The sequence below is a fragment of the Mesoplodon densirostris genome, chromosome 19, assembly GCF_025265405.1.
Source record: "Mesoplodon densirostris isolate mMesDen1 chromosome 19, mMesDen1 primary haplotype, whole genome shotgun sequence".
Lineage (NCBI taxonomy): Eukaryota > Metazoa > Chordata > Mammalia > Artiodactyla > Ziphiidae > Mesoplodon > Mesoplodon densirostris.
Genome location: NC_082679.1, coordinates 59,163,859 through 59,181,502, shown reverse-complemented (window position 1 = coordinate 59,181,502; position 17,644 = coordinate 59,163,859).

Here is a 17,644-nt window from a genome sequence, read left to right as displayed (position 1 = left end):
GGCTTTCTCACATCCACGCAATTCTGCAGTTAATACGATTAAAACCCCCAGATCTGTGCCTTTTTTGTTAAGTGAAGGTGTCTCTGTAGTGAACACACAAGTGTGTGAGCATGCGTTGAATTGCATCATGAGTGCCGAAGTTTGTCCACGGCAGCCCTACAGTGGGGACTGCCCCCTCCCCCTCTCTCCCAAGAACAGACAAGATGAGGGCTCCCCAAAACACTCTCACCTGAGCCTGGCCAGGGCTGGGGCCAGGGTGGAAGGCAGGGCCCCCGCATGTGTCCCTCACCAGAGAAGACGCATCTCCAGCCTGCCCAGGAGACGGGCAGAGCTGTCCTCTCCTCGTGAGCCCTGGGGAGGCACAGTTAGGCAGGAAAATGGGGAATTCACTGACTCCCCACAGCCTGCTGGCAAATTCTGTTCTTGAAGTTCTGAACATCAACAGCCTTGAGAAAACCATCAAACAAGGAGGAGTCAGGCAAGCCAGAGACCCCATCCGGTGGCACAGAAGTGGATGCCGGAGGTGGGGATGGCAGATGGTTGTGACCCAGATGCCCAGGCCATGCCGCCAAGGGGGTTAGGTCTGTTGTTCGAACCCTGATTGAGCTCCTGCTGTTTGCCGGTTGCAGGAAGTAATTCCCAGCGTCCTAAGCACGCACACTTTTCCTTCTCACAGCAACCCATGACACATGGTTGACCCATCAGCATCCCCTCCTGCTGGTGAGGATACAGAGAGACTGCCAGGCTCACTTAGCTAGCCAGGACTGGGCCCAGGTGTGGAGCTCAGGGTCTAGGACCATGTAAAGACAATGACCACACTGTGCTTGGGGCTACAGGAAGGGGGAGGGGGGAATCTAACCCAGCCAGGCTGTGGCACTGGGGACATGTCCTGACTCCAAAGGGGTCTTTAGGAATCAGGTAAAGAAGGGGAAAGGTGCTCCTGGAAGGGGGGACGGCACATACAAAGGCAAAGAGGTGGGAAGACCCTCAGCCTATGCAGGAAACTCCAGACTTTTTTTGTTTTTTATTTTATTTATTTTTGGCTGCGTTAGGTCTTCGTTGCTGCACGTGGGCTTTCTCTAGTTGCAGCGAGCGGAGGCTATTCTTCGTTGCGGTGCTCGGGCTTCTCCTTGTGGTGGCTTCTCTTGTTGCGGAGCACGGGCTCTAGGCACGTGGGCTTCGGTAGTTGTGGCGCACGGGCTCAGTAGTTGTGGCTCACGGGCTCTAGAGCGCAGCCTCAGTAGTTGTGGCGCACGGGCTTAGTTGCTCTGCGGCATGTGGGATCTTCCCAGACCAGGGCTCGAACCTGTGTCCCCTGCACATTGGCAGGCAGATTCTTAACCACTGTGCCACCAGGGGGGCCCCAGACATTTTGCCAAGGCATGCAAGGAGCCCAGGGGATACAGGGCAGAGGCCTCAGAGGTGAGCAGGGGCTGAGCAGGCAGTACCTTGAAATGCAGGCCCAGGGACCAGACTCTGCCCTGAGAGCGTGGGAAGCCACCACGTGGGGCATGCAGGGAGTGACTTGTAGATATCACCTTCATAAGGTCACTGGCCACAGCATGACATGGACAAGATTTGCAGAGCAGCAGCCTGGAGGCAGGGAGGCTGGTGAGGAGGCTGTTGACGGTACCCGGGAGGGAGGTGATGGGGTCCAGCAGGAAATCATGGAGTAGGGAGGCTCGGTGGCAGACAAAGCAGCTGCTGTCCACTCGAGGGACATCTGTGGACCCTCCTCGGGGGCAAAACTTCAGCAGAACGAGATTTACCAGGATGCAGAGGATCCCTGATTTTATCCAGACATCCTCAACACTGCTTGATATGGTGGTTGATTTGTAAGCATTAAACAGGAACAGCATGATAAAATGACCAGCACCCCAGTGCCAGGTACTATGCTGGGGGTGTTATATATATATATGTATATTTTTTAACATCTTTATTGGAGTATAATTGCTTTACAATGGTGTGTTAGTTTCTGTTTTATAACAAAGTGAATCAGCTATACACACACATATACCCCCATATCTCCTCCCTCGTGTCTCCCTCCCACCCCTCTAGGTGGTCACAAAGCACCGAGCTGATCTCCCTGTGCGATGTGGCTACTTCCCACTCGCTATCTATTTTACATTTGGTAGTGTATATATGTCCATGCCACTCTCTCACTTCGTCCCAGCTTACCCTTCCCCCTCCCTGTGTCCTCAAGTCCATTCTCTACGTCTGCGTCTTTATTCCTGTCCTGTGGGGGCATTATATATTGATATTTGTTCTCCTTTCTTCCAACCAACCCAGAAGGCAAAAATTCTTATCATCCCCATCTTAAGGGCGAGGAAGTTGAGTCTCAGAGAGGATCAGACAACCATGGGGATCCAGCCAAGATTTGTACCTGAAATTCTGACCTGAAAGTCCATGTTTTCCCTGCTCCTCCTTTGTTAATGTTTTCCTGAGCAGGGACTCAGGAAGAAAGTGTTGAATTTGATCAATGTCATCTTTCAATAAGAGTATTTCTTGGTCTGAGTTTGACCTCAGTGATATGGAGCCCCCAAGATCCAGCCAGAACTTCCTTGAGAACAGAAACCAGGAGTTCCTGGTTGACAGCGGCACTCAGTGCCTGCACGCAAATAGGCAGTGACTTTTGGGCAGACTCACCTATCCTCTGTTGCTTAGGCACGTGCAGGCGGTAGGTTGAGGTAAGTGAGGGTGTGAGAAGGTGGTGGGACACGTTGATAGCTGGTGATACGCAGAGCCCCTCGCCTCCCACTGTCCCAGGTTCCTGACCTAAAAATGAGTTAAGTCCAGCTGTCAGATTCCTTCAGAAGTCCCCTCCCTCCAGCCCGCCAGCCTCTGTAGGAGACACAAGCCCATCGAGTTTCCACTGATGGATCCTTGGCGCCACAGGAACCCTGACTCTGCCAAGAACAGTGCAGGCCCCTTAGAGTTCACCCTCCTGGCATCAAACTTGAGAGGGTTACGGAGCAGCAGGGAGGGCAAGCAAGTTCACAAACGCTTCACTCTCCTCGGGCCCCCACTGGCCAGTTGACTCAAAAAGGTCACCAGACAGAGCCGCCGTGTTCTGCATTCTTTGCTGGCAGTCCCAAAGAGCAACGTTCTGCTCTCACCTGCTCACTGCAAGTACGTCTCCCACTTGGGTCAGCAAGTGGGAGACTTGTTACCACTACGGGCTTACCCCGGGCCGTACTGGTGGAGAAGCTACTCCGCTTGGGGAGCTGGGGGAATGTAGTGAGCAGGCAGGGAACTGCCCTCGTGAGCTCACATCTCAACCCCGAGGCCCCTCGTCACCCCTGGCGCCAACTCAGAGGGGAAAGACAGACCTGTTCCCCTGGCTGCCCACAAAGGGGTCTGAGGAAGTGGCCAAGTCCCTGGTGGGGAGGACAGCATCGGAGCTGACGGCCAGCCCTAGGAGAGGGCCACCTCAGCACCCGCTTCTAGCAGCCCTGCCCCTTCCGGCAGACGCTGACAGGTGGGTGTCCTCCTCGGACTGGTCTCCAGTGGAGATCCTCAGCAGCCTTTGCCCAGCTCCCTCCTGGCCCCCGCCCCCAACTATGAAATGGTGCACAAACCCAACGCACTGTACCCTGTAAGAGGGCAGGGTCCATTCCAGTTCCACACCTCACTGTGTCCGGTGGTGTGCTGGTGAATGTTTAACCATCGGCTTGCGGGGGGCGGGGAAGCCCTGATTTATAGCATTTGACAATTCCCCAGTTGGAGATATCCCCACCATGGCTGTTTTCAGGTTATCAACATGCATCACTGAACGTGAAGTTGGGAAAAGACGCACCCCATTGTAGAGTGTTTCTACCCTACAGATAGAACATTCCAAGGGGTAGCAAACAGTGGCTGAGGGGCCAGACTCAGCTCATGGCTTACAAAGCCTAAAATATTTACTACCTGGCCCTTTTACAGAAGAAGTTTGGCGACCCCTGAAAGAGACATAAATAACCTACAGAACGGAAACACAAAATGTAGTATAATATGTAGTCAAATAATTAGGAAGTGGTGAGTTTTATTACCTTTTTAAGAATATGATTTATTTAATCGTAACTTTATATTAATTCAATCTTGTTTAATGGCTGTTTGACAACCAGCTTGCAAAATTCATGAAAAATTAACAATCAGCTCTCATGAGCCAGTATAGGTCAGCCTGAGCAGGCCCCTGCCTGTTCTGGACCAGAGAAGATGCACGATAGTTATCTGTTGAATGGTTGGAAATCAAACTGCAACACCAACGTTCTAACCACTAGGCCACCTTGCCCTGCTTCCTTCCTTCCTTCTTTCATTCAGTTCCATTAAACATGTCTATTAGCACCTACTGAGTGCCAAGGACTTTGTTGGGGACTACAGATCCAGCTCACACAAGATGCTGCCCTCATGGGCTCACAGTCGAGCGAGGGGAATCAGACACCCCTCCTCCCCCAATCACCCCCCCCAAAAAAAGTATGGAAGGAAGAAAACAAACTCCTTGCCCTTTCCTTTACCAGCTGTGTGTATCTTTGGTTGATTTACTATAAAATGGGACTGCAACGGTACCTTTTTCCAGAGTCATAGGAATTAAGTGAGATAATCAGTGTTGAGCTCACAGCCTGGCACTGGGTAAGCACTTAGAATAAGCGTTGGCTATTTTGTGTTGCCACTGTCATTTTAGAACCCATGTTTCCACGGCCCTGATCGCAGGTGCTCCTTTAGATCACTTCTCCAAACATTTCCCATCTGCCCAACAACTGGGATACAGATACCCAATACAGCATCTTTGCAGGGTTTTCAACTTTGGCGCTGTTAACATTTAGGGCTGGATCATTCTTGGCGGTAGACAGCTGTCCTGACGACTTCAGGGTATTTAGCAGAATCCTTGGCCTTAACCCACAGATGCCAGGAGCAGCCACAATTTGTGACAACCAAAACGTCCCCAGACGTTACCCCGTGTCACCTGGGAGGCAAAATCAGCCCCGATTGAGAACCCCTGGTTTAAAGGAAGATGTTTTCCCCACCCTGTCAGCCGGTACAGGCTGCTCCCCAGCCATCCTGTGGTTCCCAGTCTGGGGGAGATTATATTGTCCACGTTCATGCAACTGCACGTCCTTCCTCAGATGCCACTTCCCAGGGGCCGGAGGAAACTCGCAGCCAGCTTTTCAGACTGTCAAGGAACACGAGGACCCACAGGATGAAATAAGGTGCAACCTGTTTTGAGTCGTGTTTTTGGAGCCCTTTAATGGCATGAAGCCATGCATGTAATCATATGCCAAGCACCCAAAGCAGACAACAGAATTGTTTGTTCTTAATTTCATAGCTGCCCATGGCACTGTTGCTTTTGGGGAACGTTCCGGAAGCTCCTCCACCTGAAAACTCTGTCTCAAAATTACATCATCCAGGAGAGCATTCCCGAACCTCATTTTTTTTTTGCGGTACGTGGGCCTCTCACTGTTGCGGCCTCTCCCGTTGCGGAGCACAGGCTCCGGACGCGCAGGCTCAGCGGCCATGGCTCACGGGCCCAGCCGCTCCGTGGCATGTGGGATCCTCCTGGACCGGGGCACGAACCCGTGTCCCCTGCATCGGGCAGGCGGACTCTCAACCACTGCGCCACCAGGGAAGCCCCCGAACCTCATTTTTAACAGGCATGAGACACCAGCGTAACGGAATACACACTCTGTACCGACGGCAGTTAATGTACTGATCGAATAATAAAATGTGCTTATTCTCCTGGTATAAGGAGAGGAGTCATGTTTTCATCCTGAAGTTGGGGAACATCCCCCTTCTGCTTCTGAGCTGAGGTGAAGTCAGCCCATTTTCTAGGCTCACGGGTGGGGACGAAGGGAGGAGCGGGTGGGAGCACGATTCCTCCTTCGCAGCCTGTGATACTGGGTGGCTGAGTGATGACTGTGCCACCCTGCCCACTTCTCTGATTTGGGGGATTTGGGGGTGCCAAGGTGGGCATCAAAGGAACATGGAGTACCACCCGCTCTGCCTTTCTTTCTCACTCTCACCAAATAATTAAATCTGAGGTTAATCTTTTTTTGAAGTATTACAGAGGATTGAACATTTACCTGGAACTGATCTTTGTTACACACAGTCAGTGGATTCATTTATATACACGCACCAAAACCTTAATAGCCGTTACCTCTGGAGTGGTTGGATTGCAGGTCATTCTTTTCCCTTTTGAAATCAACATTATCCAAGTATAATTTACATGAAATAAAATGCACCCGCTTTAAAAGAACAGGTTGATAAGTGCTGACGAATGTCTACACCCAGGTAACTACCACCCCAGTCAAGGTATTGATGTAGAACATTCCCACAACCCAAGAAAAGTTTCTTATGCTCCTTTGCCGTTGATTCCAGCCACCCACTTCCGGACCTAGGCAACCCCCGATCTGCCTTCTGTCACTACAGATAGTTTTACCCCTTCTTGGACCTCACATAAATAGAGTCAAAAGATATATCCTCCTTCAGGTCTAACCTCTTTGATGCAGCATAACAATTTTTGCAATCCATCTGTGTTGGTGCACGTACTGTGGTCTGTTCCTTTCGTGGCTGACTAATCTAACCATTACATGGCTATAACAATTACAGGGAAATAATGTTTTCTTCTTTATGCCTCTCTTCCCACCCCCCAAGCCCAAATTTTCTACAATGAACATACATTGATTTGTTTCACTTTTTAAAATGAAGATGAATGCCATTAGTTTTTTTTTTTTAATTCACGGGGACTTTACGAAAAGCCCGAACGCCAGGCTGCCGCTGACTTGTGGAAATGGATGCCTGGCACAGCTCCACAGAGGACTGAAGGCCATGGATCATATTTTTAAAAATAAAAACCACTGTGTTTTTCAGATTAATTGCATCTCTCTCCCACACCAGCCTTTGCGGTGAGCTGCTCAAATTGACCAATTTAAATGTGACCTCACTTCTTTCCCCTTCATCCGCTCTGAGTCAGTTGCTAAGAAGCAAAAGGAAAGGAAGTATCGGGGTGGGGGGAGGGAAACGTGTTACATGTGTGGAGTACGTGTGGCTCTTCCAAAACTTCCCCACACCCCCCTTTCATCAGCTGAGGCACCATCAAGGGTTTGTGCAGATCCCAAAGCAGGAGAGCAGAAGGATGCCATCCAGGGGCTCCAGGTAGGATGGGAAGGAGGCTGAAAGCATAAACCTTGGATCTGGAGCCCAGCTGTCCACCTTACGTAGGTGGGTGATACTAACCAAACCTCTTAACCTCTCGGAACCTCAGTCTCTTCATCTGTGAAACAGAGATCCAATCATGATACTCACCATAGAGCAAATGAGATAATGCATGTAAAGTGCTCAGAACAAGGTTTAGGAAGAAGTCAGTGCCCAATACGTGGTAGGGAAATAAATGGTTGCTCAACTCCTGCTCCCTTCTTTCTTCAACCACAGCCCGAAACTGAAACTGCAGTCTGCTTGGGCTGACAGAAGAGTGGATATTTTCCTCTAACGCCAGGGAGCAGACCCCTCGCAGATGCAAAGAAACGCAGGGAAGTCAGGCTGTGGCATCCAGGTATTCACCAAGACCCCGGCTGCAACAGAAACCAATCAGAGTAGCTTCCAAAAGGGTGGAAATGGCTTTTAAGGAATCGAGGGTGTCTCACAGAACCCCAAGGGCATAAAGGTAGGCAGGTCTCAGAAAGAGCCAGAAACCAGGGACCCAGGAGCTTTCTCTCTGCTCTGTGTACATGCTTCTCTCTGACTCATCCTTCCCCCATCCTGGCTTTCTCTGCTGTGTTGCCTCCGCCTGACAGAAGGTGACCACTCGAGAGACCAGCAGGATCAACAAACTAGGAGCTCCCTTTTGGTCCAGTTCTAAGGGAAGAACTCGGTTGCTCAGTTGGCCCAGATGCCCACCCTAGCCAGTGTCCGAGCCGAGCTGGCCACCGCTCCTTAGAGGTGAGAAGGACGGTCAGGTGGGTCACTGTGATCTGGTCAGACACCCCCCCCCCCACCAAGAAACATCTTATCCCAAATAACAACTACTTCTTTCATTGTGTTCCCCAACCTTGTGCATTTCTTGACTTTATTAATAATAATAGCAAATAGCCACATAGGGCTTACTGTGTGCCAGCCACTGGTGTAAGCACTTTGCCTATGTGGACTCCTTTAAATTAATCCTCACAAAATTGCAATGAGGTTTATTGTGTCCACTGTACAGATGAGGAAACTGACAAGCAGGGAGGTGAATTAACTTGCCAAGGTCACACTTGAACTCAGCCAATCTGGTACCAGACTCGTTCTCTTAGCCACCATGCCATGTTGCCTATTTTAGCCCCAATCATGTTTTTTATAATTTCTCTGTTAGCCCACGTCTCTCAAAAAGAGAAGAAAAAGATGAGGAAGGGGATGAACACCATCTCTGACATTTCGCAAAAGCCTTTTACAGTAGACAATGGAAAACGCTGGAACTTTGCTGGCTGTCCGCACTGTTTCATTTTGAACTGTAGGAGTCGGGGGGGACAGGCATGACAGCATTGTTATTGCCTCTCCACGCCGCCCTGTGACACTCCCCTGGCCTGGACCACCTGGGGCAGGACCTGCAGCTTCTTAATCTGCATGCAACGGGCGCTCAGTAAGGTGGTTTTTGCCGAGAAAATGTGTTCCCCGCATTACAGTTTTCAAAGCACTTCCAAAGACAGGCAAAGAGATCAGTTAATATATTGTCCCCATTATACCTCAAGGAAGGGAAGTCCGTGGGAAGAACATACACGTGAGAACCCAGCCAACGCTGAACAACCAGGCCCCGGGAGGAACAGGAATCACGGCAGGGTCTGCACAAAGCCTCCTCTCTCCTCTCTGCCTTTTGTCCTGATCTCTCTGGGATTCTGGTCCAGTGCCTCATGGAACTCTGGCTGCCTCTGCTATGTGTCTGGCACTGGGCCTGAAATGGCCAACTCAGCCCAAGCACCAGGGCTAAGTGGGCACCACCTCCCAGCTTCCCACCACCTCCAAATGTCCAGGTGAGGAATCTGATGGATGGCTGGATTTTATCCATACAGGCCCCGAGTCTCAGGTTCTTTGGCCCCAGGCTCAAAGAAGGAAAGTAACTTGCCCAAGGTCTCCCAGAGGGGAGGCCACCAAGTCAGGATTCTGGCCTGTCAGCACCCAGACCCCTTTCCTGGGCTGCTGTAACAAAGCACCATAGCCTGGGTGGCTTAGACGGCGGAAGTGCACCCTTTCACAGCTCTGGAGGCTAGAAGTTCTAAACCAAGGTGTCAGCAGGTTTGGTGCCTCCTGAGCGCTGAGAAAAGGACCTGTTCTGTGCCTGTCCTGTAGCTTCTGGCGGTTTGCTGGCCATCTCTAGCTTGTAAACAGAGGCATCTCCCCAGGCTCTGCCTTCAAGTTCAAGGCATTCTCCCTAGGTACGCCTGTGTCCAAACTTCTATTTTTATAAGGACACAGTCATACTGGACGAGGGGCCCACCCTATTCCAATGTGACCTCATTTTAACTTATTATCCCTGCAACAACCCTATTTCCAAATAAGGCCACAGTCCTTACTTGGAGGTACTGGGGGGCTAGGACTTGGACATCTTTTTTTTTTTTTTTTTTTCCCCCTTGGTTGCGCTGCGTTGGCTTGTGGGATCTGGACCACCAGGGAATTCCCCTTTGGACGCCTTTGTTGAAGGACATAATTTGACCCCTTACAGAGGCCAAAGCCGGCTTTGGAAGTGCCACTCCGTCCTGCCCCAGCCAGTCCTCACCGTAACGCCCCGGTTCCTTACAGCCCCGGAAGGCTCCGCTCATCCTGTTTTCCCTGGAACAGACATGGACACAAGTCTGTCTTCCTGTCCTCCAGCTCACATGGGAGCAGTTCCCAGGAAGCCGCCGTGATTCAGGAGGACCCACTGGGGCATCCTGGGCGGGGCATCAGGGAGCTTTTATTCAGACGGTGGCCCATTGTCTGACCTTCTCCACCATGCTCCAGTGTCATCAGGCAACTGCGGAGGCATTAAACCTGAACAGCTCACAATGGACCAATGAATTTCATTCATCGTGGATGACAATGACCCAGGGATCAAAGCCGGCTGGTGTGACCTCTGGCCTTGTGGTTTCACAATGGTGATGGTGGACAGGTGGCTGGGTCCTGGGCCAGAGATTCAGGCAAGTGATTCATTTCTATATTTATTCACTTCTCTATTTGGTTTGGCTAAAAATCTTCAGCAGATTTTCCTCGAAGGTGGATCAGCCAAATCTACCCCGAGGATTAGTTGCATCTCGGAAGCCCAGGATCTGGGTTCAAGTAAAGTCGGTCCTGCCCATTTCTTCAGCCTTGACAGACATCAGCAATCCTCTGTGGAATGCTACCTAAGATCACAGGGCAGGAGGGGCAGGGTGAGGAGTGGGATCCAGGACGGTGTAGCTACAGTCTCTATTCATTTGGTACTTTGACTTGGTGACTCACAGTTTTGAGCCTGGACTTGGTGTTTGCCTCCTTGAAAGGAAAAGTGCTAAGGGCATCACCCGTGCATCCAGATCCCAGCAGCTGCGACCCCCTCCTTCATCCCCAGGCAGCAGTCAGTGAGATGGAACATTGGCCTTGCCAGAGCTAAAAGAAACCCCTATGGGGCCTTCGGTCCACCCCTCCTATTTTGCAGGTGGGAGAAACTGAGGCTCAGAGAAGAGAAGGAGCCTTACCCAAGACCACACAGGTGATGGATGGGTGGCAAATCCAGGCTCAGAGCTCCTGATCCCCCAACCCAGAGCTCTCCCCACCCCCAATCTCCTGCTTCTCTTCTCCAGCTGCTGATGGAGGATGCCGGATCCTTTGTATTCCTCATCTGCCTGCCTGTTGTCGGAGTCTGTGGAGTCAAGTCCCTGGGGAGGCTCATCTTCCTCTTTTCCATCTGCCCAGCCCCTCGAAACCAGGCTGTGTGCTCCCTCGCTGTCCTAATGATGTGTGCTGTTGTTTCCAACCTCTCCTGGGATTTCTGCAGCTTTTCACACTTTACTGCGTTTCCTCTGGGCCTCCCTCCTGGTGTCACCACCCTCAGCCCCCAGGAAGGGGCCAGACCTGGATCCTGGCCCCCAGATTCCACCCGGGGCATTTCCTTTGAGCCCCTCTGGCTCTGTTTCCCACCTCGACACTCCCCCATTCTGCCATCTTCAACTGCCCGATGCTGGCGGTCCTTCCTCAGGGCCTAGTGGATAGGGTGGGCCCAGCAAACAAAGTGAAGACAGACCCCCTTGTAGCTATAAACCAACGTAGCTTTGAAAAGTCTAGCAGCCCAGGAATGCTTTTAAACTTTTTTTTTTTTTTACAAAAAGGATATATTTTCACTTGAAAAAAATCAGAAGATATAGATGAAGAACAAAACAAGTCATAATGGATGTTAATTAGGTACCTACTACATTCTAAGCACTATGCACGTGTTAGCTCATTTAATCCTCAAATGAGCAATCCTACACAACAAATGACATGATTTCTTCAACAAATAAATGGCAACAAAACAAAACAAAGACATGACAGCAAGGAGAGTGTTGAGGTTAAAAGAAACTTAAAAGTGCTACCAACTGTAGAGAGACAGGTAGATAGATAGGCAAGTGACAAAGCACAGTAAACATGTCAGTGGTTCAGTCTAGGGGGTGACACACGCGCTCACTGTAAAATCCTTCTGCCTTCGCTGGATATTTGAAAATTGTCCTATTAACACTCTGGGGAAGGGATTTCCCTGGTGGCGCAGTGGTTAAGAATCCGCCTGCCAACGCAGGGGACACGGGTTCGAGCCCTGGTCTGGGAAGATCCCACATGCCGCAAAGCATCTAAGCCCGTGAGCCACAACTACTGAGCCCGCGTGCCACAGCTACTGAAGCCTGCACACCTAAAGCCCGTGCTCTGCAACAAGAGAAGCCACCGCAATGAGAAGCCCATGCACCGCAACGAAGAGTAGCCCCCGCTCGCCGCAACTAGAGAAAGCCGGTGGCAGCAACGAAGACCCAACACAGCCAAAAGAAAAAAACAAAACTCTGGGGAAATGGATGTATCAGGCAAATGAAATGTGTGGATCTTGTGGATCCTGATTCAAGCAAATCAAATTTAAAAAGCATTCATGGGACAACCGAGGATGATTATACAGTGATTAGACTTTAGATAATTTCAGAAATCGTTTTTTAAAAAATTTTAGGCATGATAATGGTATTGTGGTGGGTTTTTTAAAGAGTCTCTTTGTTTGCGATTTGCTTTAAAATAACAGCAGGAGGAAGGATGGGGAGGTAGAGGTGAAACAAAATTGACAATTTATTGCTAACTCTTGACCCTGGGTAATGGAGGTTCACTATAGACTATTTCTTCTTCTTTTGTGACGGCTTGAACATTCCCATAATAAAGAGTTAAAAAGAAGAAAAACACTCATATTTTGCACTTGAGGAAACTGAACTGAGGTTTAGAGATGTCAGGTTATTTGCCCAAGATCTTGTAGCCAGAAATCCCTTAATAGGGATTAAAGAAAAAAATTCCTGGAACTTCCCTGGTCATTCAGTGGGTAAGACTCCATGCTCCCAATGCAGGGGGCCTGGGTTTGATCCCTGGTCGGGGAACCAGATCCCGCATGCGTGCCGCAACTAAGAGTCCGCACACCGCAACTAAGAAGCCCACATGCCCCAACTAAAGATCCCACATGCCATTAATGAAGACCCAGCGTGCCGCAACTAAGACCCTTCGCAGCCAAAATAAATAGATAAATATTAAAAAATATATATTCCTACCTGACATCCTATCACGCACTCTTCACACCTTGGTGAATTATCCAGAACTTCTGTGCATATCAAAGGATTGTACATGACTTAAAATATGTGTATATACACTGCCTGACTCCATCCCTGGGCAACATGAATCATGTCAGTGTTGTCCTCAAGCATCTCTTTCTGATGTGGAACTCCGGAAAAGGAACTCACCCATATGGAGGGCCTTCTGAGCTACGCAGTCCCACCCGGCCGATTCAGAGGATGCTCATGGATCCTCCAGCATTACTGCTAGTCATGTGATTGTCCCTATTTTTACAGAGAAGGAAATAAACTCAGAAAGGAGAAGCAGCTTGTCCAAGGTCACAGACCTAATCACTGATAGGAAAGTCAGGCCCGTATTTGATGATGTGACTTGGTGAAGGTCCGTCTGCCCCTGTTGCCTGGAGCCTTCAGCAGGGCAGCAACCTTGTCGGCTTCCCTCACGGCCATACAGCACCTGAACGTGAGAAATAAAGCCACGTGGACAAAAGAACACACAAAGAGGTGAGGCTGTGATTTGAATCCCCCCTCCGCCAATCAACTAGTATACTAGGCATCCTTTTTGTAACAAAACCATGGTAAGAGACACATAACATATCATGTACACTTAACCACTTGATAAATGTACAGCTCTGCAGCATTAAGTATTTTCACATTGTTACACACCATCATTACCATCTATCTCTAGAACTTTGCAGCTTCCTAAACTAAAACTCTGTCCCTGTTAAACCCTAACTTCCCCCTTCCCCTCCCCCCAGGCCCTGCAACCAGAGACTACTTTCTGTGTCTATGAATAATCTGACTACTCCAGGTCTCTCATATAAGGAGACTCGTACGGCATTCGTCCTGTGTGTTTGGCTTACTTCACTTAGCATAACATCCTCAAGGTCCATCCATGTTGTAACATGTGTCAGAATTTCCTTCCTCTTTAAGGCTGAATAATATTCCACTGTGTGGACAGACCACATTTGGTTGATCCATTTATTTGTGGATAATGGACATTTGCGTTGTTTTCACCTTTTGACTATTGGGAATAATGCTGCTGTGAACACGGGTGGACACACATCTATTCGAATCCCTGTTTTTCCTTATGGGTAGATGCCCAGAAGTAGGACTGCTGAAAAAGACGGCAATTCTCTTTTTTTAGCCACTCTTTTTTTTTTTAAGATTTACTTATTATTTATTCATTCATTTTAGGCTGCCTCAGGTCTTAGTTGTGGCACGCGGGCTCTTCATTGAGGAACGCGGGGTCTTTTCTCGTCGCGGTGCGCGGGCTCTTCGTTGTGGTGCGCGGGCTTCTCTCTAGTTGTGTCACGCAGGCTACAAGGCGCGTGGGCTCTGTAGTCGTGGCGCATGGGTTCCAGAGCACGAGGGCTCTGTAGTTGCGGCACGCAGGCTCTAGTTGAGGCATGCGAGCTCAGTAGTTGTGGCACGCGGGCTTTTAGTTACCCCGCGGCATGTGGGATCTTAGTTCCCCAACCAAGGATTGAACCCACGTCCCCTGCATTGTAAGGTGGATTCTTTACCACTGGAACACCAGGGAAGTCCCTAGGCACTCTTCTGAATCAATTTTTAGGCTGCATGTTTCACCTAATCAGGCACCTTTCTGTGTTGCCATGTTTTTGTAATGTTGGTGGCCAGTTGTGGGTCAGTTCCTGCAGACTTGCTGCCCTCCTCCTGAAACCTCCTTCCTGGCTCAGCCTGGTCCACCAGAGAAAACTTATCCCTCATGACTTAGTTTCATGGACTCAGACCAGCTTCGGGCCACTGATCACACCTGAGACTTCCCTGGGTGTCCATTTCCTAATTGACATTATGTGATCCTTTGGGTCATCACAAGTGGAACATCCCCCCTCACTGTGGAGGCAGCGAGTGTACCCTCCTCTCCTCTGCTCTCTCCCTTCCCCATCTACTGCTGAGTCTCTTCGTTGGTCTGCATGACGCACAAATGTTATTGAAGTAATTAAGTAATTACCTTCTCTCCTGGGGGTTATGTCCAACTTTTCAGTATTATTAACAAAGCCACAACAAGAAGATCTTTTTTTCCATGCTGCTGAATCAGTTCCTTAAGATATATTCCCAGGAGTGGGATAACTCATCACTGGATTTGGGAATCGGGGAGGAAATAAAAGAAAAATGGCAGATTGGGCGCCCAGTTCACCAAACAAGGGAGCCAGAAGGCAGTGCATGTCGGTGAGAGAAAGCGACTGTTGAAGGAAGAAACTCTTCTTCCCACTACAGATAATACCTCTAGTGGGTGGAATGGTGGCCCCCAAAAGATACGTTCCACCCACAACTTGTGAATGTGACCTGACTTGGAAAAAGGGATTGGCAAATGTAATGCAGGATCTCAGGATGAGATCCTCCTGGATTAGGGTGGGCCCTAAATCCACTGACAATCCTTAAAAGAGAAGGGGAAACAGACAGAGACATAGAGGAGAAGACCATGTGAGATGGAGCAGAGGTTGGAGTGACCCACCATCTATGAGCCAACAAAGGCCAAGAACTGCCGAAGGCCACACGAAGCTCAGAGGAGCACGGGACAGATTCTCTCTTGCAGCTTCCAGAAGGAATCAACCCTGCTGACACCTTGACTTCAGACTTCTGGCCTCCTAAGCTGTGAGAGAATATGTGTCTGTTATTTTAAGGCACCAAGTTTGTGGTCATTTGTTATGGCAGCCCCAGGAAACTAGTGCCGTATCCATCTCTGCAGCCCCTTCCAGAAGGACACAGCCACAGCTGCAGGCTCCAGCTGGGCTCATCCTGGGAGCAGGCACAGACGTCACTGTTTTGAGCACTGAACCCTTTTCAGGAGGAAAATCCCCGGGTGTGCCGTGAATACTGATGTCAGGGATAGGGATGCCGGGGCCTCGGCCCACCAGGGAAACCAGAGCATGAAATGGGGTGAGGCCGGCCATTGGCAATCCATCTGGGAAAACAAAATTAGGTTTTTTTTTTTTTTCATCCATTGCACATGCAAATAAATCCCAGGTGGACTGAGGCCAGAAAGTGAGAAACAAAGCTTGGAATTATTTAGCAGAAAATATAAGACAGTATTTCTATGACGTTGGTGTAGGGAAGGATTTCTTAAACAAGATCAACCTTGGTGCTTGAAGCATTTGACTACGTTGAGATGAAAAACCTCTGTACATCAAAGGAGACCATAAACAAGCATAAAGGTGAGCCAGAGACCAGCTGAAAAGCCTTGCAATGCAGGGTAGTATCCAGGATCTACAAAGAATTCCTACAAATCAGTATGAAAGACACTCTTAACTCCAGCTGAAAAATGGGCAAGGTATGAATAGGGAATTCACCAAAGCAGACACAAAACACATGAAAAGATCTCAATCTCATTAAAAACTGGGGGGAGAGGGGGAAAATCAGATGACAGTGATGTGCACCCTCATCAGATTGGCCAAAAATGAAGAATTCTGGCAATGTCAGCAGCTGTGAACCCTGAGAAGCAGGAAGGTCTATGTGTCCCTGGCAAGCGTGCATTGGTGCAACCAAGGTGGAAAGCCACGGCCTCACTCGTGTCATAGGGTGAACTGTGTCCCCCCACCAAATTCATATGTTGAAGCTCTAAAGCCCAGTACCTCAGAATGGGACAGTGTTTGGAGATAGTTCTTTAAAGGGACAATTAATTTAAAATGAGGTCATAGGAATGGGCCCTCACCCAACAGGATTGGTGTCCTTATAAAAAGGGGAAAATTTGCACACAGAGACAGAAACACATAGAAAAACAGTGGGAAGACTCATGGAGAATGCCATTTACAAGCACCGGGATGCCTGAGGCCATCCGAAGCTGGAAGAGAGGCCTGAAACAGACTTTCCCTCCCAGTCTTCAGAAGGAACCAACCTGCTGACACCTTGGTTTTGGACTACTAGACTCCAGAACTGTGAGAGAATACATTTCTGTTGTTTAAGCCACCCACTCTGTGATATTTCATTACAGTAGCCCTGGGAAACCAATACAGCCACCAACCAAAGAATGGCTCATTAATTGTGGGACATCCACCCAATGAAATCCTATATGAGAAGGAAAGCAATCAACACAAGCAAGCTGCAGAGTGACACGGACAGTATCATATCATTTACACAAAGTTTGGAAACATAAAAAAATGCTACATCTAGTTTTTGCAAACATAAATGAATAGAAATAGTATGAAAACAAGCATAGGAAGAGAAACGCCAGAGAGGGGTGATATATCCCTGGAGGCAAGAAGAAACTTAGCTACAAAAGGGCCCCCTGAAGTCAGGAGCTTCAGCTACGCCTAGAATTGTTCTTTAAAAGGACTGAGAGAGGGCTTCCCTGGTGGCGCAGTGGTTGGGGATCCGCCTGCTGATGCAGGGGGCGCAGGTTTGTGCCCTGGTCCGGGAGGATCCCACATGCCACGGAGCGGCTGGGCCTGTGAGCCGTGGCCGCTGGGCCTGCACGTCCAGAGCCTGTGCTCCACAGCGTGAGAGGCCACAACGGTGAGGGGCCCGCGTACCGCAAAAAAAAAAAAAAAAAAAAAAGTACTGAGAGAAATAAGGTAAGACTCATGCATTCAATAAATGCTGAGCGCCCACTAGGTGAGGGGCAGGGGTGGGGCCCATGCAAAACTGCCCCCAAGAGTCTGGGTAAATGCTTCTTGATTCATACCCTGCTCTGGGCATCCATCCCCTCCTTCTCCCCAGCAGACATCACAAAAACACACAAGGTGAGTTTCAGGAGGCAGCTTTTTACCCACATCTGTGAGCGTGCATGCATGAAACATACACAGACTTCAAAAAGAACAACACGACATAGCAATTTTCTCTCCCTATTTTTTTTTTTTTTGCATAAAGAAACAGAAAAATTCAGGTCCATCTTTCACATCGTGGTAATAGGAAAGAAAAAAACAAAAATATACCAAGAAAAAAGC